Genomic DNA, 25,498 nt, shown 5'->3' with positions numbered 1-25,498 from the left:
CTAGAAACATTTGAAGAATTCTCCAGGTCTAGCTTGGAATCTATTATGAATAAAATGGCGAACTGCGGCCAAGTTCAAGCAAAGTATGGACCTGGGGGTCCTCTGGCTACTAATTCTTCATCGACTTGCAGTCTTCTTCCAAATGTTATGGATCCCATGTTGACCAGGAAAATTGCAGCCGATCCCAGTGCCACTGCTGTTCCAGAGGAACAGCTAACCAAGGCCTGCAATCCGGTAGCAAGCAAAACCCAACAACAGTCGGGAGAGGGCCAGTTGAAAAATTCAAATGGAGTGGTAAAAGGGAATCCTAATGTTGAAGACCCAAAGATCATCCTTCCACATATTGACCTACCTCTCGAAAGTTCACCCTACGTTGTTCTTTTGGCTGGGGTCCCAGAATTGGAAAATGGTGGAAATGAATCCTATGATGAATTGAAGAACAAAACTATCCATTGGTTGAACAATAATAGACCTCTTCCGCTAAATGTCCAATGCCAAATTTAATTTGCGAGAAGAGTGAGATGGGTAGAACGTAGACCCAAAGACATAGAGAGGAATGTATTGTTATTAATTTTAAGGACAGTAGGGTGGTAGAACATGTTTGTGCAGGTTTTTATAAAAACTTCAGATCTACTATCCAGACTCTGGATTTAAGTTACTTCTAACTTCCCCCAAATCTCATTGTTAATCCCGGTTATCAAGGAATAAATAGGTTGATGGTGAGGCCAACCTGTCAGGCAGAGATATAGAGAGGGGTTGGGCAACAACCTGTATCCATTAGGTGTCCCACTAATGTAATAGATTTAGTGTACTAGATCTTGTGGATTGCCTGTCATTTACCGATTCTTCTTCACTGATAACGTCCTGATAACGCCCAAGAGGCCGTGGGATATCACTAGTGGAAAGGCGGACGGGGGATAAACCGAAACCTTCTGTTTAGTGATGCAATAGGGTCCTTTGAAAGTGAAAAAACACCCACAGCTAATGTAGATGCGGAGGTGGGGAATTTAGTTTTTCTAACGGATACAAACATTGCATCTAGTGAAGTTAGATTATACCCCGAAGAAGTAGTCCCCCCCTCTTGTGTTGAGTCCCCTGAGTTGGAGGTAACTGTTGGGAGAGGTCTGGAATTGCAACCTGGTGTTCCTAGAATTCTGTCGTGGAATATTGCGGGCCTCGCGACTAAACTAGATCTGCCGAATTGGGGAGATTATATTGACTCCCACGAGATCTGCCTTTTCCAAGAAACTTGGGCCTGAAGCCCCCTCTATAGAGTAGGGTTTGTGGCTTATTCTGAGCCAGCTGTTAAGGTCCCCAGAGGTAGACCATCGGGGGTCTATGCATATGGGTGTGAACCCACCTTGGATGTGTGGTAAAAAGAGTAGATACCCATTCTCCTGATATTACCACAGAAATCTACCAAAACTGGCCATTATTAATGTTTATTCTCGGCCAGTCCAGCATGGTGGGACATCTCCGACACTAGACTCTTTGATTAGCCTTCTTAACTCCCTGTAACGACCGGATTCTCAGACCAGATAGAATCAGCTCCTCAGAGCACCACCAACCCAGCCGGAACGTAATCACCTCCCTCCTCAGGACCTATTTACAACAGGTATCTATGCCTTATACCTAAGGATGGGGAAATTAGCAATATACATGCATAAGTTTTCTACAATATCACACTCACACCAGTTAGTCTCGCGGCAGTTTAGGCCCAGACTAGTCTACCCTAGGGCAGTTCTGATTAGTTACCATTACACACCGACCACAGTCAGTGCCCACCCAAGCCACGATCCTGTGGGTATAACAAGCCGCAATCCTGCGGGTATAAGCACCAGTCTCCTCCCTGGTGTTCTCTCACTTACATCCCAAGCCGCAATCCTGCGGGTATAAGCACCAGTTTCCTCCCTGGTGTTCTCTCACTTACATCCCAAGCCGCAATCCTGCGGGTATAAGCACCAGTTTCCCGCCTGGTGTTCTCATTAACGCCGCTTACCAACGACGATCACTTTCCTATGAATACCATTGCAAGGAATCTTTCATTAGCTACTAGGGATATAATACTACCATATTATAGATCACACAACGGTTTACCGAATTAGATGATGTACAACCTATTCTCCACTTCAGGGGCCCCTCTCTCCCTCATTGCTCAGTCCCTCCTTACCTGACCGGGAATTACATCCGTTCATGAAAACAATGCCTGACTAGAAGAACAGCTTACCCTGATTGCACAAGAATAAAAGGCACATGCTGGTTCACTAAGAACTGGGGTTCTTTATTACAATAATCATAATAACACAATACTATACTATAACATATATCCTGCAAAGGAAAGTGAAAGGTTAGAATGTGCACACTATGGGGAAAAAGACCGACGTCACCTGATTAATGTGAAGTCTGGATTCAGCAGTCATCTAGGTTCCCTTCTCGTCTGTGCCTTGGCTCGTCTTAAGGTCACACTTCTGCAGTCACGGGTACACGTCTGCACCGCTATGCTCTGTCTTCTCTGCTTCCCTCCAAGTCACTGGAACCTTCCTTTCATTAGCTGCTTTCTCTCTGGCTGTTCTGCACTACTCCTCTCTCCTCTCAATCACGAACCATCTTCACTTCTCGGCTTCGATCTTATAACTCAGTTTCAGCCACTCTGGTATTCGTTCTTTTGACTAACTGCTTCACTCGGAATGCTCTGATCTCATAGGTCAAAGCTCGCCAGCTGCTCCAACTAAAATAACTTCAATCTGTCTAAGAGAGTATCAGCTTCTTGGTCTTTCTCGGACTTCAAAAATGGCGACTGTCTGCCTGGAAATAATTAATGGCATTGATGCTAACGGCTAGCTGCCGCCTACGGACTGACTGACTAACTGCTTAATCCTTTCACTAATATGGAAGCTCGTTCCTTCATGGAAAGTTACGGCCAGTAACCTGCCGCCCACCAAATTCTTGTACCTCCCCGTACCAAGGATACGTTCCCAGCCGGCCGGCCTGATGTTGTGTCTTCGGAGTGGAGAAAAATACAGTCTTTCGATAAGGGCCAGCCTGAGCCGGTTCTCTCCAAGCGAACAACACCTCGTAACTAAAACATTACATTTGACCTAAAAGCATCTCAAGCTGCCGGGGCAGAAAGAAAGATGGAGTCTCTCCCGTTTGAGGCCTACAAGGCCCGAAATAAGCATAACTCCATAGAAGGTATACTAACACTCTTGCAAAAGGACGGATAATCACTAATACTAATGAATCTATCCCCTAACATAAGTTTATATGCCCTGATCTAAGGAAAAGGGTACAGAACTATATTACTATGCCTTGTGAATAGGCCCTGTCTTTGGTTCTAATCCTTGCACTAGAATGATAATAGACTGGAGTCACCTCCAATGATCTTCCCTCAAAGGAGGGCCGAAAAAGTCGGTCAGAACACTCCCTCTCTGGAAATGTGTTTTTTTTGATTGGTGGGGATTTTAATTGTCACTTTGAACCCCTCAATGGTTTTATGAAACCTATTACTAGTGATGAGGATGCAATCTGGTCAATCCCAGCACCTAATACATACCCGATAAAGGGGTGGATCCCACTTGTCCTTCAAATGACCTCTCTTACCCTTACTTTCTCTTTGAGGGCCTGCAACGGACGATTTCCGAGAGATAATCCAGGGCATCCCACCTTCGAGAGATATGGTCAGGCATCAGTGATTGATTATTTTCTATCCAGCGTCGAAATTTGGCACAAAGTGGCAGATTTTAGCGTTGACCCACGCATTGAAAGTGACCATAATCCTTTGGTCATTTTGCTAGACTTTTGTATGATTGAAACAGAGTTCTGTAAACCCCCCTAGAAACTATCTCACAGTGGTTGATAGAGGGAGACGTATTCGCTGGGCCGCAATAAAACAATCCCTAGAAATAATGTCAAATATTTATAATAGTATTATCCACCTCCTAGAAAAGGCAAGCTTTGCATCCGGTAATCCTGCTTACTCAGGACCCGGCTATAATTTGGGAAAAATTCACCAGGAAATGTTTACAACCCTGGTGGATTTCTTTTATAGTAGTAGGGTTCCCAAGTGTAATCACTGTGGTGATAAAAAACCCTGGTTTAGCAGGGGGTGCAGGGAAGCAAAGCGAACCTTGCTAGTATCCCTCATGGGGGGCGACAGCTTGCGTATCAGGGAAGCCAGGGCTGCTTTCAAGGAAATTCTTTTAAAAGCAAAATCAGAATGGGAAACAGACAGATGGCAGGCTATTAAGATTGCCCTGGATTCAAAAGATGCTAGAGCCTTTTGGAATTTGATCCTCACTGGAAAAAGTGAGGGCAAGACTACTATTGAACCAAATATTGGTGAGGAAACCTGGCATCTATATTTTAAGGAGTTATATTCAACTTTGCCCATTGGATTGAGTGAGACTGTGGTGTGTTGTCTCACCTCTGATTCTTTATGGGATTTACCGCCTTGTACTTTGGCTGAGGTATTATCTGCCTTTGCCATGCTACAACTGAACAAAGCACCAGGATTAGACAGAATCCCCAGGGACCTGTACAGAAACGAACAGGTAGTGTGGGCTCCATATCTTCAATCACTTTTTAATGCAATTCTTCATGGCCTCCCAGCTCCCTCTATGTGGGCTGGGGCAAAGATTATCCCTATCTACAAAAAACGGTCCCCCATCGAACCGGCCAACTATAGGCCAATCAGACTCATTGATGTATCACAAAAAATCTTTGCAAGGGTGCTACTGGAAAGACTGCAGGAATGGATACAAGACCATGAAGTTCTAACCCCGTTGCAAGTAGGTTTCAGAGCTAAAACTTCCCCTGTAGACCAGTTATTTAGGCTCCAGTTAATGTACTGGAAACACGTAGTCCTGGAGGGTGGGAGCCTAGACCTAACCTTCATGGACTTGAAATCAGTGTTTGATATGGTGGACCATGACCAGCTGTGGAGTATCTTGCTGGCCATGGGGGTTCCACCATATCCAGCTTAAACATATACACGAAAGTACATTTGCTAGCGTAAGGTATGGCAAGAATGGCAAGAATGGGCAATTAACGGCTCCGTTTCCCGTTGGCAAGGGGGTGAGGCAGGGCTGTGTGCTTGCGCCGACCCTTTTCTCCCTCTTTCTCAACAGGTTAATTGAAGATTTACTTACCATCAAGGATATAGACTCCCCAAAACTGGCACTCCGCAAATTCCTCGCATTAATGTTTGCGGACGATACCCTGCTGCTTTCGAAGTCAGCTATGGGAATGCAGCGTGTGCAAAAGGAATTTAGCCAGTTCTGCAAAACCAAGTACATGGTCTTTAATGCCAATTCCACCAACTGTCCACACCCGATGATGGATGATAGACCCCTTAAGAGGGTTCCTATATTTGATTAATTGGGCCTCTCCTTGAACGATAAAATGGGGTGGGGTCCTCAAATCAATAAGGCCAACCTAAAGCTAACCCAGGCTGCTGGGGGAATTTTAAAAGTCCAGAAGAGCTGGGTTTTAAATGTTATAAGCCCACCGCTTGAAATCTACAAAGTTCAAGCCAGGTCAGCATCCCTATATGGGGCAGAACTGTGGGGGCATAGTCCATCCAATGCTCTCACTCTAACTGAAAATAATTTTATTAGACAAATTCTGACCCTAACAAAAAGTACACCACTAGTACCTTTAAGGATGCACTTGGATATCCTCCCAATAGCGGATCTTATCTTGTCACGTCCGTTGCTCTACTGGCGACGGTTGTGGAGCACTCCAGAGTTGGGCTGTTATAGAGAGGAACTAAAAGTGGTATTGACATCAATGGGGGCTGGCAGTATACCCTGGCTATCCTTTGTAAGGTACTCTTTGCGTGCAATTGGAAAGGAGGACCTATGGACTAGTTCAGAAGAATCCTGCCCAGCCATCTCTAAAAAAACCTTGGCAATTGCACTGAAAGAGTACAAATTGAATAGAATCTTGCAGTCAGTTAATCCTACAAGTTTAACATATGGGTTCCTGGATTTTAAGTTTCATTTTGAATTTGAGCGGTTGTTGGACTCTATACAACCGTTACTAGCTTAGAAGTTGTTTTTGCAATTTAGATATGGGGCACTTCCACTATACGCGATAACAAACAAGTGGGCGGGTGTAACCCATCGAAAAATGTCCCGGATGCCAAGTGGAGGAAGAAACGATAATTCATGTAATGTTCTTCTGTGCGGCATAAAAGCAGGCTAGGCTCAAATGGGTTATCCAACTTTGTAGAAACCTGGGTATTAGGAACTGTCACAAATTCTTTCGGATCCTAAAATCTGATTCCGACCTGGTTTATGTTGTTGCAATCTTGAAATTTCTCTTTGCTATGTGGTCAATACGTAGGAATTTATTAAAACCCGATCGGACTACAAGTAACTCTTAGTCCTTTCTTTTCAGCCGCCATATTGACTAATCCTGTAATTATCAGGCCTGTAAGCTGGTATTGGAGGTAAATCCAAGAGAGAGACAGAAGTATATACCAGCAGGCTGGAAGCTCGACCCTGGGCTTTTAAAAAACAAACCAAAACAAAAAACATTTTTTAATGAATTTTTTTAACTTAAATTATATTCTTACTGTATGTTTTAACCTATAAAATTCCCATAATGACGATTTTCTATTTTCCATTACTGTAGTGGCACTATTATTAATACATGTCTACATCTTAATGCTTCCTATGATCTTATATTCTTTACCTAGCATGGATTTTAATCTGTTGTAAATGTATAATGTGCTTTTATGGCTGCAATAGCCGAAATAAAGTTTTTTGAAGATGATGATGAGAATTGGTTCCAGCTAAATTAAATCTGCGAGATAAGGGGCACCAAGTTCAGAATGCACCACGTATAGTGAAGTGCTTTTGGGGATTGCTAAGAAGTATCTGAAGAATTCATTTTCAATTAGTTGCATCTCTTCGCATTTCTTATGACCCCATATGCCAGCCCCATAAAGTGCTATGCTAAGACATTTCGCTTTGTATATCCTCATCATCATCACGGGGGGTTTGAGCCCAAACGTTTTGCAAAACTTTTGAGAGCCCAGCAGGCCTTGCTAAATAATTTCTTCCTGTTGTCAATGGCATTGCTCCATGAACCTTCTAAGAAACCAATCTTACTTCCATTTATCATTATAGCCCTACATTTCATATTTCTCTTACCACATTTCATAATAAAGGTCTTTGACTGGTTCACTTGGAGACCCAGTTCCTTCATATAACCGGCAAAGTTGTTAAGCAATGACTGCAGGGCCAGTGGGATGTGTGCCATGAGATCTGCGTCATTGGCGTAAAGGAGGGCTGGGACAGGTCGCGTGCCTATTTGTATAAGATTTTTTGTGACTGCCACAAGCTCCTCCCCCACGTTATTTAAGTAAAGGGAAAACAGGAAAGGGGCCAAGACACATCCCGGTCTCACCCATCTTTGCATATATAGCTGCATTCCAACTAAGGTTGAGTGCGATAGGTTGATGACAAAAAAGTCACACGCAAGCAGTATAGATGTGCAACGGTAAAATTTGAAAAAGATTGCTGCTGAATGTAGAAAAAGTCATCAATTGTATAAAAAATCAAATAGGATACATTATTTGAATTGAATTCAATGTGACCTTTTCATTTTTGACACCGTTTTATTTAGTTCAACAATATTAAGTAATTTATGTTCAAACTGTGCAATTATACAGGTTATATGTGCATTGTATTTTCGCAATTCTTTTCACTCACATATTTTTATTGTAAGATCAGATTGAATCAAGGAACAAATGTGAGTTTCTTGTGAAATTAGGAAATGGTACTTTCGCACAACAAGTCAGTAGAATTGGATTGCACTGTCACTTCAAGAAGATTTGCAAGGTTTAAATAGCACAAAATGACATTGGGTATTTGTTGTGAAAAAGATCACTGAGACGGTCGTAACGCTTTACCCTAGCCACAATAAAGCTGTTTGAAGAGAGCCTGAGCGTATTGGAAACTGTCTTCATACGATAACGGGTGCGTTGAAATATATGTATATATATATACATATATATATATATATATATATATATATATATATATATATATATATATATATATTTGGCATAAACACGTCTCATCAATCCTGCTTAAATGACGAGGCGAACCCAAATTTGGTGCGTGTTATTTTATTTTGCTCAACACCACCACACCACCATTACGCGTTTCGGCCGACCACGGCCTTGATCACATGACATCGAATTGGGGCGTTTGTGCTCTATTTAAAGTGCTAATGCGGAAAAAAGGTTCATTGCATGTAATAAACATAAACAAAATACTGTTAAAGTTCATAACAGCTTAAATGCAAACAAGCGCAAGCCTGTCATTAACAGAATTAATTCTCATGAGAAGAAAAGCATTACTGTATAAATACAGTGGTAAACAATGGCGGTCATATAAATACATAAATATATAAATAATTCATTATAAATCTAAATAGAATAGATATAAATATGAGCTTAAATATAAGTATAAATACAGTTATAAAAATAGCAGCAATGATGAGAATAAAAAATATTCCTATATTGATTCATGTTAAAATCAATGTTGCTCCACCATTATAAAATGGTTTAAATCACAGTTTACCTGCTTGTTGTTGACTTCAAATAGGGAAGTGACCAATAAGCTATCTCTTCGTTTGACAGGCCTATGTGCAAAATTACGCAATGAATTGACATAAAAGAATGAAAGTGCTACCAGGTGTAAAATTATAAAAATGTGAATTTAAAAAAACAACACTTGTTCATGGAAAGTTGTTGTAAGAGTAGAAACAGGCTATATGTACATTTTACAGTTATCAATAAATATGGAAAGTTCAGCTTTACAAGTATGACAGTCTTCACCCGCGTTGAGACCATTAGGAGTCTTAGTGTCAAGTAAAATAATGTGTCTAGTCTCCAACCTACGCAACATTGTTTCACGGGCTCCACCCCTCCTTTGAGGGCGTACCGTGTCAATAACAAAGTACTTTAATTCAGAGGGATTGTTGCCATGTGCCTCTTCGAAGTGACGTGCCACAGGGTAAGTAATATCACCATTCGTTATTGCCCTAAAGGTGCTGTAGAATACGTTTGTAAACGTGCGGTCTGGTGCTGCCCACATAGCGCAGACCACACGGGCATTCAAGAACATATACAGCATATTCAGTACGGCATGTAAGTTGGCATTTGATGGTGGTAGGCTTGTCGCTAAATGGAGTTGTATATTCTTTTTTGTTCATTCCATTTTTACAGGCTTTACAGGAGGCACATTTTCAGAACCCCCTACTCGAATCTAGCCATGTTCCTGATTTTTTAATCTCAGGGCTACTCGAGACTAGACAATCACCCATAGTTCTGGCATGTTTGTAGGTGATGTTAGGACTGTCCCTGACTTGACCACCTAACACAGGATCACTGATAATCAGTGTCCAGTTAGGTTTGATTATATTTCTTATAACAGCGTGTTGGTTGTTAAAAGTTAGGATAAGTCTAGTCTCGGTGTTGGCATTAGGAGGAGATATAGTTCTTTTTTCAGACATACTAGACAATAGCGATGCTCTGTCTTTGGAATTGGCTCTAGTGATGGCTTTTTCTATGCATTCCTCTGTGCACCCTCTTTTCAAGAATCTGGATTTGCAAGCTAATTGTGCTGACCTGCAATCACTTTCTGCACTACATATCCTTCTTATTCGGAGCATTTCCCCATAGGGGATGCTCCTGATGAGAGGTGCAGGGTGGTGGCTACCTGTATGCAGGATACTATTTCCGGCAGTGGGTTTTCTGTATAGTTTAGTCATAAGTTTATCACCACTTGGGTAAATCTCTACATCTAGAAAACACACACTGGTATCACTTATCTGTGCAGTGAATTGTAGATTCAAGTTGTTAACATTCAGCTGTGAAATAAAAGCATTGGCATCATTTAGTGACCCGTCCCAAATTATGAAAAGGTCATCAATGTATCTTAACCACCTTACAACTTTAGTTTTAATGATGGCAGTGAAGTTTGGCATGAGGACCTGCTCCTCCCAGTAACCCATATGCAAACAGGCATAACTGGGAGAAAAGCAGGCCCCCATTGCCACACCCCTCATCTGTTGGAACAATTTTTTACCAAACAAGAAAAAGTTATTCTCTAGACACATAGTAATCATGGAAATGACCATCCGAGTATGTTCAGTTAAACAACTTGGTCCCAAGTCTAGGAAATGTTTGATAGCTCTTAACCCATCCCTATGAAAAATACTTGTATACAGGGAGGTTACATCAAGTGAGATTAAGAGATAACTTTTTTTCCATTCAACATCCATTATCTTGTTTAGAAAGTCCCCTGTATCAAGTACAAAAGAGGGAAGGGCTCTAACAAATTCTTGAAAAAAGAAGTCAACGTATTTGCTCACGTTTTCTAGGATACTGTTACATGCAGAAATGATGGGCCGCCCAGGTGGAAGTACACTGTTTTTGTGAATTTTTGGAATAAAATACACAACAGGTGTTACTGGATTTTCTTTCTTCATAAATTTGTATTTATCCATGCTGATAATTCCTGTACTACGCCATGCCATTAATTTGGAATAAATGTCACTTTTGGCCTGTTGGACCTGATTGGCATCTGTGTGCCTATAGCATGCTCGATCGTTCAACTTCCGTGTACATTTTAAGGGGCCAAAGAACAACGTTCCCTCCTTTATCCGATTGTCGAATTACTATATTGGGATTGTCTTGCAATTTTTTCATAAGTTGGTGGTATTCCAGATCCCGATAATATTGTTTCTTAGAAAAAGTACCCCGTTTCAGAAACAGTGATTTCAAATCCTGGGATACTTTATCATGAAAGAGGTCAACGTTGTCTTTCAATATATATATATATATATATATATATATGCAAAAAAGAAGGCAGTTCTGAAGCTTAGGTGGAGAGCAGCTCCTGTATAGAGCACCCTACATTAAATGTCTGCTTTTCTATCAAACTTTTTGAGAAGAGGATTAGCCCAGTGCCATCCACGCTGAGATAGAAAGAGACAAAGGGCCTGATTACGACTTTGCCGGTGCGGGAACTGGGCTTCACGCCACCATCCCGCTCCCACACCGCCAAAGCTGCCATCCGATGCCCGCCAGATTACAAGTTGTAATCAGGGAAGGCGGTCCTGCTGCGATGGACCCACAGCACTGCCTTTCAAAAGCTAATAGGGGAGCCTTAGAAAGGCAGCCCCATGGGCCCGTCACAGCGTATTCCAGCAAGGCATGTACTGTGATGACCATGCTGTACTGGAACTGTGGATGCATTCATACAGTGGGGTACATCATGTGCCCATCTACATTTATCCCTAGGCCCGGAGGGAACAGGGGGCCACGTAGGGCCCCCTAAGTTTCCTCACCACCTGCATTTTCATGGCATGAGAGCCACCATGAGACTGCTGGTGATGAGGAAACTTGTAATATGCTTTGTAGTGCCGCAATACCAACCATATTGCGGCCTCAAGACTGCCGCAACACCGCCAGGAATAGCAGATCCCGGGCGGTTGCGGCGGTCCTATGGAGGTCTGACTGCTGTATGTGTAATAGTACAGTCCGACCTCCACCGAACCTCCACCGACGATTTGGTAGTCCTACGGATTGCCAAACTCGTAATTAAGCCCAAAGTCTTTTGCCATTACTACTGCAAAGTATTTAAGACTTTCGGGATCTTGGTGCCATGTGGTCTCTGGGTCCCTAGTGAAGGGTTTCATTTTGTTGAACCAGCTAAGGCTTGGTTTTTAGAAAGGCAGCTGTTTACCCACCCCTGAATGTGCGATGTTGAACTGGCCTGTCATGCAGACTGATACTGAGTGAGAGAGAGAGAGAGTTCCACCAGTTTTTAAAAGACCAAGTTCGAGTCTGACGGAAGGCTCAAACAATCTGCAATTCTGGGCAAATCTCTTAATCGCCATAGGGCGGATTTACAAGTCCCCTGCGCCACCAGTACATCACTCTTTGTGACGTACTAGAGGTGCATTTCACTTTTCCATATTTACAAAGAGAGGAAAAGCCAACCTGCGCGACTTTTCCTCTCCTTTTAAATATAGCCCCTTCACACGCAGCACTTTGCGTGGAAGGGGCGTTCCATGGGTGTTGCTGTGGGTGTTCCCACACAACAAAAATAGAATGAGACACGTTTTCAGATTTACGAGGAATCGTAAATCTGGAAATGCATGTCAATGCTACGCCTCCCAGGTGTAGCGAGGCACAACGAGGAGAAATGTTTTCATGTCTCCTAATTTTTTTCTACTTCCATTGGGTGCTGCATTCTAAAAGCATGCATTAAAAAAGGAAAATGCCTCTAGTGATTGTTTTTGTGCAGGAAGGTGCCCCTCCCTGCACAAAAACAATCTCCGTATAAAGCAGGCATCCTTGCACCATGGTGCAAGGGTGCCGGCACATATCTGCAGTTTGTGCGCAAGCGCAGGGGAGAGCAAAGGAAGGCGACATAATATTGTAAATATGTTGCATTTCTGTGCAGCAGTGTGCCACTGGGCTTGCTTTGCCACACTGCTGCACTTCCTTGTAGATCTGCCCCAAAGTGTCTAAAAACAAACAAATGTGAATGTGTCAGTCTATAATGCAATTGGTTACTAGTAAAGGGCTCTGATACCTTCGGGTCGAGTCCAAGCTATATAAAACTGCAAAAATAATAAATAAAAATAACCCCATGGGGTTTAATTCCTGAAAGGCAGGCGGACCTGCATGAAGGCGATCAGGGCAGATTTGCCTGTCATATCTTTGCAATCTTTGCATAATACGCAAGCCTTGTATCAACCTGCCCAGCTGACAGAGAGAAATGTGAATGGAGCCCTTTGCCACCACCTGTAGCACGGCGGGGCCTATGGACTAAAGGCCGCAGCAGCACAACAGTTAGTATTGTGATGGCCGGAAGACCCCAAACAGTCTCCTGCCGTTTATTTATCCCCTTGGGGCCAGCCCGCCCCTAGGGGTGTATGCATGTGTGTGTGTGTGTTACATTGTAGTGGAGAGCCCGGGTGGCTCTCTACCTCCCTCCTTTCTTTTAGTGACCGACCATTCGGTTCTTTAGGTTCATGGAAAGGTCCGTACAAAGTCTTTCAGTCTTTTACTTGGCGCAGGGTTCAGCTGGAGACCATACTTCTGGCTCCGGGAGCTGGAGCTGACCACTGCGTCCGATGGTGTGTTTGGGGTTGACCCAGTCACCACATCCTGACTGAGCCAGCCAGCCTCGGGGACAGTCCCTTCCCTCTCCACTTGCGAGCTCCTTAAGGAAGAAGCCATCAGCTCTGGCGAGCCAGGCGGGGTGAAACTTATGGTATCATTGGGACTTTCCGACTCTTCTTGGCCAGAGTTCTGACCATAGATCTTCTTAAAACTGGACACATTCCTTGTGACAAGCTGCTGCACTCGCTGGGCACTGACCATGGTTCCTTGTGCGTCCACCACAGTCCACCCTTCTGGCTCATAGGGGATCCCCAAGTTCCAGCCAGGGTGTCTGTCTTTGACCACAACACAGTCCCTCACCTTCAGCTGTGGCTCTCTTGCCCTGCAGGCTTCACTCACATTCTGGTTAGTCAATGTTCTTCTTGCTTGGACGGCTTCGTTGTCCCTTTCTGGGGGCTTCCACGTTGGATCCGTCGGCTTGCTATCCCCGGGGGCTTCTTGAAGAGTAAATGTGAGGGGAGCGCACTTGGTTGTGCAGTGTGGCGTCTGCCGGTAGGCATCAAGGAATTCGTTGAGTGCCGCTTCTGCATCTTCCCCTTGGTCCACAGCAATGAGCAGGGCCCGGTTGAGTGTTCGTATGAGACACTCCACCTCCCCATTGGCTTGGGGCCACAGAGGGGTGATCTTTCGGTGCTGGATTACTTTTCTCTCCAGATACACTTGGAACTCCCGGATTTGGAACGGGGGCCAGATATTTGAACAAATTTATTCTGGCAGACCCATGAGTGCAAATGTCTTGTTTAGGACCCTTTCGACAAGTGTGAATGCTGTTGACGCCACTACCTCCACGATAGGAAACTTTGAGAAGGAGTCGACCATCACCAACATGGTGTGCCCATCCGGGAAGCTTCCGAAATCAAGGCTGATCTTGGCCCATGGGGTTTCGCTTGGCTCTTTAGTGATCGCCGGCACCGGGGCCGGGTCTCCCCCTGTGATGGTGCAAGCATGACATTGCCTCACCATTTCATCCACAATGGAATCCATAGCGGGGAACCAGACTTTGTTCCTTAGCCTGGATTTTGTCTTTGCCATCCCTTAGTGTCTGATATGCGCCAGCTGAAGGATCTGCCGCTGTAGCCTCTTCGGGATTATAATCACATGTCCTCTCAGAATGACTCCATGCTCTTCCACACTTAGTTCATGGCGAACCAGCCAGATCTGTTGCCGAGCGTGGCTGTCTCCTGCTTTGAGTGCCTGAGTCCCATCCATAAAGTGCGCCCAACCAGTGTTCAGCAGGGTGGCTTTCACCCTGGTTAGTGTCTCATATTCATCCTTCGCACGGCCAATTTCGTCAAGTGTCATGGCTGTGGGGCACGTGTCCTGCGAGACCATCTTTGCAAACACCTCAGAGTATGCTACATCTGTCTGTGAGCTTCATGGTGGGATGGATTCCATGTGTCGCGAGAGATCGTCCTCCGGGTTGTGTGCCCAAGGGCAGAAGACAACTTTGAAATGATATGCCTGCAGCTGAATGGCCCATCTCTCTATTCTCTGGGGTGCCAGTCTAGACGACCCTGCAAAGAGCGGGAGCAGTGGCTTATGGTCGGTGACTACCTGGAATTCCTGGCCCTACAGGTACAAATGAAAATGCTGCCACTTTATTGCCAGGGCCTCCTTCTTAATTTGGGCATACCTTGTTTCTGTGTCCTTGAGTACCCTGCTGGCATACGCCACAGGTCTCCAGGTTTCTCCAGGTTTCTTGACCACGTTCCTGAAGAAGGACCGCCCCAAGGCCTACTGGGCTGACATCAACAATCATTTCAGTGCATCATCCCTGGTGAAAGTAGGCAATCACCATCTTGTCCAGGAGCACTACATTGATGTTGTTGAATGCTGTATTGGCAGCCACAGTCCATTCCCACTTGTGGCCGTTGCAGGTGAGAGTGTAGAGCGGTGCTGACAGGGCGGGCAGATTTGGAATGAATCTGCCACAGTACATGGCCATGCCAAGAAAACTGCATACCTCCCTGGGGGTCTTTGGGGTTCTGGCCGCTCGTATGGCCATGGCCTTCTTGGAGTCTAACTGTAGTCCTTCCTTGGTGAAGGTGTACCCGAAGAAATCAACAGATTCCTGGTAAAACAAGCACTTTGCCTTGTGAAGGGTCAGTCTGCAGTCTTCGAGTCTCTGGAGAGTGGCCCGGAGGTGAGTGTGGTGTTTTTCTAGGGTGTTTGAGAACACCAGGATGTTGTTGCTCAGGTTGATCACACCCTGAAGACCCGATAGTGCTTCCCTGATGGCGTTATGGAAGACTTAAGCTGCTGACGACACACCGAATCTCAGTCTCTTGTACCTCCTGAGGCCAACATGTGTTGAGAACGTGTTGATGTACCTGCTCTCAGGTTTGAGCTCCAGCTAGTGGCACCCTGAATTCAGGTCCAGCTTTGAGAACCACTTCCAGCCAGGGTGTCGGTCTTTGACCACAACGCAGTCCCTCACCTTCAGCTGTGGCTCTCTTGCCCAGCAGGCTTCACTCACATTCTGGTTAGTCAATGTTCTTCTTGCTTGAACGGCTTCGTTGTCCCTTTCTAGGGGGGCTTCCACGTTGGATCAGTCGGGTTGCTATCCCCGGGGGCTTCTTGAAGAGTAAATGTGAGGGAGCGCATTTGGTTGTGCAGTGTGGCATCTGCCGGTAGGCATCAAGGAATTCGTTGAGTGCCGCTTCTGCATCTTCCCCTTGGTCCACAGCAATGAGCAGGGCCCGGTTGAGTGTTCGTATGAAACACTCCACCTCCCCATTGGCTTGGGGCCACAGAGGGGTGATCTTCCGGTGCTGGATTGCTTTTCTCTCCAGATACACTTGGAACTCCCGGATTTGGAACGGGGGCCCGTTATTTGAACAAATTTATTCTGGCAGACCCATGAGTGCAAATGTCTTGTTCAGGACCCTTTCGACAAGCGTGAATGCTGTTTACGCCACTACCTCCACGATAGGAAACTTTGAGAAGGAGTCGACCATCACCAACATGGTGCGCCCATCCGGGAAGCTTCCGAAATCAAGGCGGATCTTGGCCCATGGGGTTTCGCTTGGCTCTTCAGTGATCACCGGCACCGGGGCCGGGTCTCCCCCTGTGATGGTGCAAGCATGACATTGCCTCACCATTTCATCCACAATGGAACCCATAGCGGGGAACCAGACTTTTTTTCCTTAGCCTGGATTTTGTCTTTGCCATCCCTTCGTGTCTGATATGCGCCAGCTGAAGGATCCGCTGCTGTAGCCTCTTCGGGATTATGATCATATTTCCTCTCAGAATGACTCCATGCTCTTCCACACTTAGTTCATGGCGTACCAGCCAGATCTGTTGCCGAGCGTGGCTGTCCTCTGCTTTGAGTGCCTGAGTCCCATCCATAAAGTGCGCCCTACCAGTGTTCAGCAGGGTGGCTTTCACCCTGGTTAGTGTCTCATATTCATCCTTCGCACGGCCAATTTCGTCAAGTGTCATGGCTGTGGGGCACGTGTCCTGCGAGACCATCTTTGCAAACACCTCAGAGTATGCTACATCTGTCTGTGAGCTTCATGGTGGGATGGATTCCATGTGTCTCGAGAGGTAGTCCTCCGAGTTGTGTGCCCAAGGGCAGAAGACAACTTTGAAATTATACGCCTGCAGCTGAATGGCCCATCTCTCTATTCTCTGTGGTGCCAGTCTAGACGACCCTGCAAAGAGCGGGAGCAGTGGCTTATGGTCGGTGACTACCTGGATTTCCTGGCCCTACAGGTAAAAATGAAAATGCTGCCACTTTATTGCCAGGGCCTCCTTCTTAATTTGGGCATACCTTGTTTCCGTGTCCGTGAGTACCCTGCTGGCATACGCCACAGGTCTCCAGGTTTCTCCAGGTTTCTTGACCATGTTCCTGAAGGAGGACCGCCCCAAGGCCTACTGGGCTGACATCAACAATCATTTCAGTGCGTCATCCCTGGTGAAAGTAGGCAATCACCATCTTGTCCAGGAGCACTGCATTGATGTTGTTGAATGCTGTATTGGCAGCCACAGTCCATTCCCACTTGTGGCCGTTGCATGTGAGAGTGTAGAGCGGTGCTGACAGGGCGGGCAGATTTGGAATGAATCTGCCACAGTACATGGCCATGCAAAGAAAACTGCATACCTCCCTGGGGGTCTTTGGGGTGCTGGCCGCTCATATGGCCATGGCCTTCTTGGAGTCTAACTGTAGTCCTTCCTTGGTGAAGGTGTACCCGAAGAAATCAACAGATTCCTGGTAAAACGAGCACTTTGCCTTGTGAAGGGTCAGTCTGCAGTCTTCGAGTCTCTGGAGGGTGGCCCGGAGGTGAGTGTGGTGTTTTTCTAGGGTGTTTGAGAACACCAGGATGTTGTTGCTCAGGTTGATCACACCCTGCAGACCCGACAGTGCTTCCCTGATGGCGTTATGGAAGACTTCAGCTGCTGATGACACACAGAAACTCAGTCTCTTGTACCTCCTGAGGCCAACATGTGTTGAGAACGTGTTGATGTACCTGCACTCAAGTTTGAGCTCCAGCTAGTGGTACCCTGCATTCAGGTCCAGCTTTGAGAACCACTTGGCTCCGTTCAGATCCACCACTATGTCGTTTATGGTGGGCGTAATGTGGCGTTCCCTCTTGACTGCCATGTTCGGTAGCCTCATGTCCACGCAGAGCCGGATGGCTCCAGGCTGCTTTGGTTTGGGAGCCACGACCAGCGGGGACACCCACGGGGTTGGACAGGACACCTTCTAGATAACATTGAGGTCCTCCCGCTTCTTCAGCTCTTCTTCCATTTGTGGGCCGAGATTGAACAGCACCCTCCGGTGCCTCAGGGCGACAGGCCTCACAGTGGTGTCAATGTGGAGCTTGAACCGTTTAGCTTGGCCATTCCAGTGAACAGCACCAGGAACTCCCTCAGAATGGTTTTGGCGTGGGAGTTATGGATCTGGTGGGTAAAGGAGACCAGACCCAGGTCTTTTGCCGTATGGCAGCTGAGCGTTACTATTATACAGAACAAGGGAACCCAAAGGAATTTTAGACAGGGACCTTGGGCAATTTCATGTTATAGAGAACAGTGGTCCCTATTCAGGGGGAATACAGTGTGATAGATAACCATACACTAGAATAGAATGTATGTCTTTTGTCCAGCCGGACAAGAATTTATTTTCATAGTATTTTCCAAAAGTAGAATCAAATAAAACATTCAAATGACAAGTGGGCACAGCCGTGACCCACAGAACACAAGACAGAACAATGAACACAGAATTGGCCAAAAGGCAAGCCAGAATGGGTCTGTACACTTGTACTCAGTATAGACAGACACAAATTAATCATTTAACACCGTTGCACAATGTGTTATAGCTTGAGTCTGGTGCATAGGGTGTTTGGGTGTCGACGACGTTTCGATGCCAACATTAAATTTAGGGCATCATCTTCAGGACAAACAAATAATGCATTGCTGTCTTGATAATAATGTATCACACCTTTTTAACAATTCTTTACATACAAAAAAGGAAGAAGGGGAAAAAAAAGGGGGGATAAAAATGAAAAGGAAGAATTTTAACCACATTTGACAACAATATACTAGGCATGTTTTCAGCATAATGTTTGTGACTTAGGTGCTTGGATTTGCGTGATCAGTGTAGACTGAATTTCATGCAGAAGTGGTGACATTTCTATAGTTTAAACTGAGTGAGGATTGAAATGCCTGTCGCAGTGACGACGTTAAAAAGGAGTTGGTTGAATTGATGCCGATTTATGGTGCTTAGTACAGCTTCGTCATGACATAGTGAATTATTGCAGTGATTCAACGGAGAAAAGACAAGTGAGTATGATAAAAACCAGTCAGCATATTAAAAGACAACGAACCGGCGCAGTGCCTGATCATGAGCAAGGTGTTCCCAGTGAGTCAGGAGGAACAAAAACGGCGCGGTGCGAGAGTGAAAGAAATATTCTCCTGGGTAAACCCAGAGGGCAATGGGGAAATTACCTAAGGTGGCAGAGAATCAACAGTTCACTATAGGCGCAAGGGCGCTCAGCATCTGGACTTTGGGGGTTGGTGGCACCAGCGGGATCTAAATGAACAAGAAGCAGAGGTGGACGTTTCTAAGTTGGGGTGGAGTTGACACGGAAATTGAGTGTAAAACAGAATAAATTAAATTACCAATTCTGTTTGCTTAATGGCAGAAAGTCCTGTTGGGTGCTGTGTGCCAGCTGTTGGAGAATGCACGATCGCATTACCTGGAAGCAGAGAGGGGTAACAATGGGTTTAGGCATGAACCCGCCATGTTAAAGAAGTGGTGTCCAAGGGATCTGGCCATGTTACTTACTTCAGTGAGTGTGGGCAGTATCGCCGCATCTGCTTCGGAGTTTCAATGGAGACTGCTGGTTTGCCTAGGCAGAGCTGGTTAAGGCACACTATCGGCAGAAAGTGAAGAGGGACTGGTTAAGGCACACTATCGGCAGAAAGCGAAGAGGGACTAAAAGGATGGGAAGGAGGCGGTCATTTTAAGGTGGTGTGGGTTGCCCAGGAAAGGTGCAGAGTAAGTGACTTATATTGTGATTACACGAGCACGTACATGCAGAGTGGCACAGTTTGTGACTTGAATACATGTTACAAGAGACATCTTTATAAAAGGGACATCTTTATAAAAGGGAGGTCCAGTCTTCAAGGCGATTGAGGCCACTGTGGATGCTATTGGTTCTCAGAATCCAATGGAGCTCTTCCTTGTTGAGTAATTGTGAAATGTCTGCCCCTCTTGGGGGTGGTTTGATCACTGTGATAATTGTCCATTTGAGATCATTCTCAGTATGTCCATTGTCCGTGAAGTGCTCCACTAGGGGTGCATTCGCCGTTTTACACCGGATTCTGCTGCGATGCTGTCCGATCCTAAGCTTGATTTTCTGGCTTGTCTGGCCTACGTAGATCATTTTGCAAGGACAGAAAATTGCATACACAACATTTGTTGAATTACAGTTAGAAAAATATTTTCTCTCAAATTTGATTGCTCTGTGCTCAAAGATTTTTCCTTCAACAGTGTAATCGCAACATATGCAGCTACCACATTTCACATGGCCTGTAAGAGTCGGTAACCCCCATGCATCGTTGATAGTTGTTTTTTGGGGGGTTTGGGGCAGGGCTGCCCGGACTAGATGATCTTTCATGTTTTTTGCCCTTTTAAAGGCGAACAATGGGCGTTCAAGATTCAGTTGGCCAGCATTTAACACAGGCCAGTGCTTGACTATACTCTTTTTGATTGCATATGATGCTGGTGAAAATGTGGTGACACAAATTAGGCGTTCCTGCATTTTCTTAGGTTTGGGTTCTAGGAGGGTTTCCCTAGGGCAATACCAGGCGCGTTTGAGGGAATGGCGCACCAATTTCCGTGGATAACCTCTGGCTCTAAGCTTATGGCTTAGTGTCTTGGCCTCACTGAAATAGTCTTCCTTAAAATAGCAATTCCGCCTTAAGCGCAGGAACTGGGAGAAAGGGAGTGAATCTTTGAGTGCACGAGGGTGATGGCTGCCGTAGTTCAATAAGGTGTTCCGCTCAGTGGGTTTGCGATGGAGACTCGTGGTCAAGCGGCCTTCTGTGTGTTTTATCACTAAGTCCAAGAAGGGAAGTGATTCTTTACTAGTACTGAGTGTGTAGTTCAGGCCTCCGCTGTTATTATTTAGCCAATGATGGAATTGTGTGAGGCTCTCTAGGGAGTCACTCCACAATAAAAAAAATGTCGTCTATGTACCGTTTCCACAAGGTGATTCCTGTGTGGAAAGGGTTAGACGTGTCTAGGATACATGATGTCTCAAGGTGGTCTATATAGAGTATGGCAGCTGAGCAGCGTGCCTTTTCTCCCTTCCATGATGTGGAACCGAGCCACCATGATATGCTGATGATTTTGGCCTTGATGATTGGATCTGTCTCTCTGTGGCTGTATAATCGGGCCTTTGTGGGTGCGAGTGGGGGCCAAGGCGACAGACGGTTATAATACTCTGAGTCCATCACGTTGATGGATGCGCCCATGTCGATAAGCAACCTGACGGACGTTCCTTCTACCAGGACAGAGCACATCGGTGGAGGCCTCCGCTAGTTGTCGGACCTGCTTACAAAAGACACAACAAATACTTCATTGTCATCATCTTCGAGGGCGATGCAGCGCTCCTGTGGCGGGTCATCCTCTAGCGACGGCAGGTCATCGAGTGAGACCTGGCGCAGGCATTGCGGCATACCCCACGACCTTGGAGGGGCCTGCCTGGACCGGCCGCTGCGACACACCTTGGCAAAGTGGCTTACCTTCCTGCAGCGGGACCATGTCTTCCCTCTCGCTCCACACACATCTGTTGCCAAGTGGTCCTCTCTGCAGTAGCCACATGGCCCTCCAGTTGTCGTCCTTGGTGCCTGGCAAGTTATGTTGGGGCGCAGCTGGATTGCCTCCACCTTTTACTCTTTGACAGGTGCATATCTGGACGGGTGTGGCGTCCATTTTGCCAGACTGGATGTCCGACAATTCTTGAGACCGACCCAAGATGATGATCTGGTCCAGAGAGATCCCATGCTGTCGCAGGTTTAGCTTCTGCAGCAGTTTTGAGCGGCATCCTTGGATGACTTGGTCGCGTATTCCCTCCCTCTGATCCTGGAAGGCTCACATGCCAGCCAGCCTACGTAGTCACGCATAAAACATATCTATGGACTCAGTGTCCGACTGCGACGCCTGTCAAAACTTGAACTGCTCGAAGTCGGGGTTCAGTTGAGGGTCAAATTGCTTGTTTAGCGCAGTGACCGCTGCCTCGTAGATGTCATCATTGCCTGTGTTGGTGAGCATTTCCAAAAGATCTTAGATCTTGGCGCCTGAGTAATAGATGAGCAGCAACATTTTCATGGTGCCGTCAATCTCCCTGGTGCCCTTGAAATAGTGGTTCAGCTGTCTGACCCATGCCTTCCACCATGGGGCCGCCATGGTGGAGTCTGCTGTTTCGCTGAAGGGCGGCAGTAGGGCGACAGCCGTGTGGCTTTGTCCTGGAGGTGGTGCGTTAGCACCACTGTCTGGATTTTTCACTCCAGCCTGCTGACCGGCAGTGCCGTCCAGAGCCTGGGTGCACATGGCGCCTGCGCACTCGTGCGTGGGCGCAGTGGCGTGGTCCTGGCACTAGGGTCCTGTGAATAAGACTGTGCCCAGGCACTTGGCCACATGTGGATGACTGGTCTTCTGGGCCTGTTTGCCTGGGCGAGGTGGCTCTGTCCTCCTATGTATGCAGTCGTGGATGGCACCCTTCTTGCCCTCGTGGTGGCGCCCTGTGGTTGGTGGTGGGCCCAGCTGGCTTCTCCTTTGAGCGTGCAGACAGACTTGCAGGGCTGCTTTGGATGCCTAGGGCCTTCTTGCCTTGCTGTGTTCCTGGGTCAGTGCAGTGACTCTGGGCCTCTGACTGGTTTAAGCGCTGGCAGCAGGGGAACGCAATGGTCACGTGGGAGGCTCCCTTGCCTGTTTTCTCAGTGCCCCAGTGATGGCGGCCTGCAGTACCGCTACGTGCCACAGCTGGGAAACCCTTTCAGGGCCTACCACTCACCAATGACATCTTCTGTGGCAGCGCACACTGCTGGCTTGAGCACGCTCCCGCTGCTTGGGGGAGGTGTGTGTGCGGGTGCAGGGCACGGCGGTAGAGATCGCGGTGCCGATCCACCTGTGGGCCTCAGCAGCAGCAGCTGCATAGGGCGTATGACACAGGCCCGGGCTGCAGACGGCGTCTCACGTGGGCACAGTCCGAGAGTCCCACTGCACACAGGGACAGAGCGTCACAGCAGGGCTATGTAAACTCCCTGCTGGGTGAAGACCTGGAGGTGGTGCACGCGTTGGTTGCGACCGGCCTCGTCACCAATGTAGCGCGGCGGGGCCTACAGACTAAGGGCCGAATCAGCGCTGGAATAAAGGTACACTACAGCAGCTAGAATTGTGATGGCCGGAAGACCCCGAGCGTTCCTCTGCCGTTTTTTTATCCCCTCGGGTCTAGCCCGCCCTGTAGGGGTGTATGCATGTGTGTGTTATATTGTAGTGGAGAGCCAGGGTGGCTCTCTACACCACCCAAGAAGATTATTGATGTCTTTTTTAAGTTTCATCAAATCAGACGAGTGGAACTCACCTCCTCAAAAAGCACATGGCTCTTGTCTCGCAGCTCTTTTGTCCAAAACCACGTCAAAGGGTTGACACGGGCGCACCTCTGAGAACCCCCAGAGAATATTTCTATGAAATCTCTCTGTTCAAACTGTGTCAGACCATATCAGGCATCAAATATTCAATACTGTACGAACCAAACTACGTCTTTCACAGCCCAAGCGAAAACGCCAATGGCATAAAAAAACACAGGCACCTGCTCCATGTCACGAGGCATCTCCATTGACCATCCTCCCGTTGCTCCTCTTCCAATGTAAGCTCTTTCTGAAACACCGGAATCGTCGATTTAAATTATGTACGAGGAGGAGACAGAGCTATGAGTGAGTGCCGGAGAGGCAGGAAGGTGCTCGCATTCACCTGGCAGCGCAGGGATGCGAATGGCTCCTTGCCAGGTGTGGGTACTCAGGGGCATTTCATCAAGAACGGCTTTAGCGGCAGGAAACTGCTGCTAAAACGATGATAAAGGCCTTGATAATATGCCCCTTGGTCTCCGAAAGTCCGATCCAGTTTCATTCTGTGACGTGTGTGGTTGCGTTTTAACACTGTAAGCAAGACGCTCCAAAAGTCTAGCATGCACAGAGCTGCTGGATGTATAGCTGTGATTGAAGGGTCACAGAAGACACAGGCCACTTGAGGCGGCTATGTGGCTCACTTGAGAAATGAAAAGCGAGCCTGAATGAAAAGAGCAGGACAATCCACGCGGGGTGTGATGTAGACAACCTGGCAGAGAACTAACTGAGGGCGATAAAAGAGGAAAAAAACAGCACAATGTTTGGATAGAGCAACATCAAAGAATGTGCACTGTGGCCTTAGCGCTGGTTCCGAATCCTCCAGTCAGTGGTGCGAGTAACACCCAGTCCCAGGCCACAGATACTATTCGCTTGGGGAACCAAGGTTATCTCTTTGAACACTTACCTCTCCCAAGTCAAATACTACTCCAGGAAGTATTGGAACCCAGAGTATGAGACGACAAATGCTGTCTCTTTTCAGAGCCAATTCTTTTAAAAGCATCCGCTATTTGTATCAAATATAGGAAAAGTAAGATAGTTAAATTAGTGATCAACAACAAAAGAGAAACTCCTAGCTCCTCCAGGTGCCAAGAGATAATGTGAAGTATTTTTATGGTGCTTACACAGCAAGGTGATACATTTGAACAACATGGGTGTCTGTGGGCACATGTGGGCACCTTCTGGTAAAAGGATTGAGGGTTCTCGGTTTGCCATGGAAACCTTCAGGCCTCAGCCTCTCACTATGACTTTGTTTAAATTCCCAGTAAATGGAACAGAGCTCACAGATTGCTACAACGTAACAAATCAGCTATAATATAATTCCTCTTTTTAGGTCTCGCACCTGGCGATATAGCGCGAAAGCGCTGCCACCTGCGAGACCTATAGTTGTCGAGTTTGCTTCAAGGGCCCTAAAAGGGAGACAGGAGATGGGCACGCGCAGCCTTAGGAATCGGATCAGGTCGCACGCGCGAACACGCGCTCCATTGGGACTGTGGACAGCATGCCGGAAACACACGCGCACACACAGACGCACGGGCGCACACACACGCACACAAACACACACGCACACACCCCCTCCCCACCACTCACCAGGCTCTTCAGCTGTTACAGGCTCCGTCACTCGCCGCATCACCTGGCAGACTACAGGCTCTGTCACTCGCCGCATCACCTGGCAGACGCTGCTCTTCCTGGTAAAGGTACAGTGTACCACGCTGATTGTCCCTCTCTCCCTCATCAGCGGGTCATTCTCGGCAGCCGGCGGGGCTCTCCAGGAGCACAGGAGACCCGCTAGCTCACACGCTAACTTCCGGCTGGCCTCACGGGTACAGGAGCGCGGGGTAGGCTCTCGTCGACTTCCTGTCTTTTTGAGGCCCCGCCCCCGTCCCAACACAGGTTGCCTGGCTTCCTGTCCAAGCCGGGCTGCGGCGGTGAGTTTGTCAATACGTGACCTCCGAAAAACTCTAAGAATGATGTATTTGTGGTCAATGTGTCGAATTAAGCTCTTTCTTTGGGGAAGTGTCAAACCCATTGGTGCTTTGTAAATCAAGGTACAAGGCTTAATCAGTGTAAATAAGGGGGCAAGCCCTCCCCCTCACTTCATTTTCATCATCATCATTAACATCCAGGAGCACATCCTGCTCTGGCACAGGAGAA

The sequence above is a fragment of the Lissotriton vulgaris genome, chromosome 2_1 (genome assembly GCF_964263255.1).
Source record: "Lissotriton vulgaris chromosome 2_1, aLisVul1.2, whole genome shotgun sequence".
Lineage (NCBI taxonomy): Eukaryota > Metazoa > Chordata > Amphibia > Caudata > Salamandridae > Lissotriton > Lissotriton vulgaris.
The sequence above is the reverse complement of the archived record's forward strand: the minus strand, read 5'-3'. Positions refer to the sequence as shown.